This window comes from Crocodylus siamensis, chromosome 4 (genome assembly GCF_052110815.1).
Source record: "Crocodylus siamensis isolate JL-2025a chromosome 4, ASM5211081v1, whole genome shotgun sequence".
Lineage (NCBI taxonomy): Eukaryota > Metazoa > Chordata > Crocodylia > Crocodylidae > Crocodylus > Crocodylus siamensis.
The window spans coordinates 3,373,412-3,376,760 of NC_143398.1; positions in this window are offsets into that span (position 1 = coordinate 3,373,412).

Genomic DNA, 3,349 nt, shown 5'->3' on the forward strand with positions numbered 1-3,349 from the left:
TCGAACTGCGCACCGCTCCTGGCTTCAGTGGGGTCCTGCTGAGTCCGATTTGCTGCGCGCAAGGGCAGGGGGGAATCGTTTTACCAGTATTTCAGTGTCATGAGCTGCCCTCCTTTAAAATGAGAGAGAGGCCGGAACCTGCTCCGGGAGGAAAGCTTTGTAGCGTTCGTCTTACAGGAGACCAAGCGGGTTCAAAGCTCAGAGGTGCAATTCAAACCCCACTCTGTGAAGTGCCTCTTGTTTTCAGTCTGATGGTTTAAATGGTGCAACGTGCATCTTTGCTAACCCCAGCAGCCATAGACATGATCTTTGTGCCTGGCATGGACCCAGTTCTTTTTAATAAGCAAAGCAGAGGGAACCCCAGAGCCAAACCGGCTCCAGATTGACATCAGGGATGCGGCAGGGTCTGCGCTGTGGGCAAGGTGAAAGTTTAAACCCAGCTTGAGTTGGGATGTTGCTCCTAATCATAGAAAATGAGGGTTGAAGGGACCTCGGGAGGGCACATCTAGTCCAACCCCCTGCTCCAAGCAGGACCGGCCCCAACTAGATCAATGATTTGAGGAATCATCCAGATAAGGAGCTGCTTGATTGCATGACATGGGGGAACTTCAGGGCTGTGCAGGTTCGATCACCCAGAGTTTTCCTCTGGCCTGGTTTCACCCCTCCACAAAACACCCTGTAACAGTGATTCTCAGCCGTGGCACCCTGGGGTGCTGTGAGATCCTTTGGTGGGTATTAGCGCGTCTAGATGTGCAAACATCGACACGCGAGTCATGAGATAAACCCAGAGATTCCCAGTAGGGGTCTGGAGGGTCACAAACACCCTGCCCTGTCACGGGCTTTTGGAGTTCTTTGCAGCAGAGGAATGGCTCTTGCATTTTTCCATCATCAAAAAAGAAGTGTAAGCTCAGAGCGGGTGTTTTCTGAGGAAGGCCGTGAGTCTAAAAAGGCTGAGAACTAGTGTTCTGCAACCAAGAAATAAACCCATTTCTCTTCCCTTCATTGGTGCCTGGAAAAAAGGGTGATTTGAGATGCACATAAAGGCATGTGATTGGCTGAGGATGATTTGGGCCTGAGCTGGCACTTTTAAAAAACAACCGTTTAAATATGTCCCAATTAAGATTTTTTGGGGGAGGAAAAAACCCAACAGGGGACTTCTTGGCTGCCTTGGGACAGTCCACGAGATCTTTGCAGCAAGGGAGAGACTGGCTGGCTGTAGAGGGACCCATGTAAATACCGTATCTTCTCGCATATAGCACGTCCCTGAAAAAGATACACACCTTGTTTTTGAAAGCCCAGTTAATTAAAAAAGATCTTTCCTTGCTTCAGCAGGAGCCTCTCTCAAGGGGGAGAGAAAGTGTCCACAGCCAGACAGCACCCCTTGCAGCACTGCAGTGTTACTGTATGTTCAGGGCACACTCCCACCCTGTTCCCCAGAAAGGCAGAAAGTGTTTTTACCATATTTCCTCACTGAGAACCCAGTTTTCCAAAGCTGAATTTTGGGGAAAGGTGCGTGTTGTACGTGAGTGAATACGGTAGCCGCCAAAGCACAAAGGAAACCCTCGGTGCCCAAGTGGTTTCTCTGCAAGTCTCTTTCCATTCACCTGAGCTCAGGGTTCAGGTGACTATAACTACTGATTACTCGTGTTGTGGAGGCCTAGCTGCAGGCCAGGGGCTTGTTCTGGTGGGCTCTGGCCCTGAGTGGGTTGTCAGTCTAGGTATGAGATGGGGCGGGAAGGGCATACACATGCACAGGGCAGGGCAAGAAAACAAGATCGGCCAGAGCGACGGGCAGGGCTCAGCGCAGTCGCTGGCACGGTGCGTGTGTCGTGTTGTGCTTTACTTCGTCGGCGTCGCAGCAGAAGCGAGTGGGGAGGCGGGTTGTGAAGAACGGGGACGGAAAGCATCGGGCGGACGCTGGGCCTTTGAACCAAGCGTGCCCGTCTGCGCTGCTGCAGCAACTTACTCCCGTCTCTAATCCTGGGAAAACCCAGGCTGCTCTCTCCCTTTCTCCAACCCAGTCCGATGCGTGGGAGCGAAGGGGTTGCGACAGACCGCAGCTGCTAGCCACGCTTCCCCGACTTGCAGCCAGGGCCGTTCCCTGGGAAGCTGCCCTATTTCTTAGCTTGAAGTCGTTCCTTCAGCAGCGTTTTCCTCCTGGCTTCTGCAAGTGATGGGGACGTCCAGGGAAAGCCTGCGGGTACATGCCGGCCTGGGAAGGGAGGAATAGGAGCACCTGGGGTGGGGGCACTGGTGTCACTGCAGGGAGGTGAACGGGGGTGAGGGGAGACCAGGGCTGGGTAGCGAGAGGGCTGCAGGTCAGACGAGCAGCGTCCGTCCATCTGGCAAGGTGGGAGTGGGGCGTCTGCTTTGTGGGCGCCAGGTGGGGGCTGGGGGAGCGGGCATGCTGGGGGGAGATGTGCTGGGTCTGGCAGGCACTGGCCGAGCTGCGCGTAACGCCTCAGGGCCCCGCACTGCCAGCCGGCCGTGCTGAGCTGCCTCCATCACCGAACCGGTGCTATTTTCAAGCTGAGTTTTATAATAAAGCGAGCCAGCGAGCTCCCCCGGCTCATCCGGAGCGGGGTCAGAGGAGCACCGTGAGGGCAAAAGGTGCAGCCAGCAGGGATGGCGGGGCAGGGCTGGACCGCGCCGGGCCAGGCGGCCCAGGAAAATCCCGGGCGGGCAGGTGGTGCTGCGGGCACGGGCGTGGCGTGGAGCCGGGGCAATGCTGGAGCTGGGGGGCCCGGCGGGTGGAGGCGCTGGGGGGGCTTCAGCACGGGGATGCAGGCGGGGGGCGAGGCAGCAGCTCCCACTGCTCTCCCCTGGGACCTGCTGGGATGAGCAGGCCAATGCCTTGTGGCAGAGGGGCTGTGAGCTGCCTCCCAGCAGCCGGGGGGCTTCCCTGCTCTGCCCAGCCCCAGACCAGCACCCTGGGGCCCAGCAGCGCCCGGACGCGGGCTGCACGGGTGGCAGTGGCCTGGCCCGATGGGGGCAGAGGCTGGTGCCTGAACTTGTTCCAGTCCCACAGCGGGCCCTGGAAGCTAGGCTCCCCGCTGCTGCGGCTGTCTCAAGGACTTGGGCCCCAGGGGAGGGCCCTTGTACCAGGATAGCAGCCTTGGCTCTTCGCGGCTGAGCCCGCATCTCCGGTGCTGCCCCGGCGCCTGTGGGAGACCGGATGTGCGCAGCTGAACGCATGCATCGTGGCCCTGCCTAGACAGGCGTCAGCAAGGTTTTGCAGCTGCGAGTTGCTCTGATGAAGCTGAGCTCCAAGCAGAGCCGGAGCCGGAGCCGGAGCGACTGCTTCCCCCCTTCGCTGCCACTTGCCACCCCAACCAAGTGCCCAGCTGCA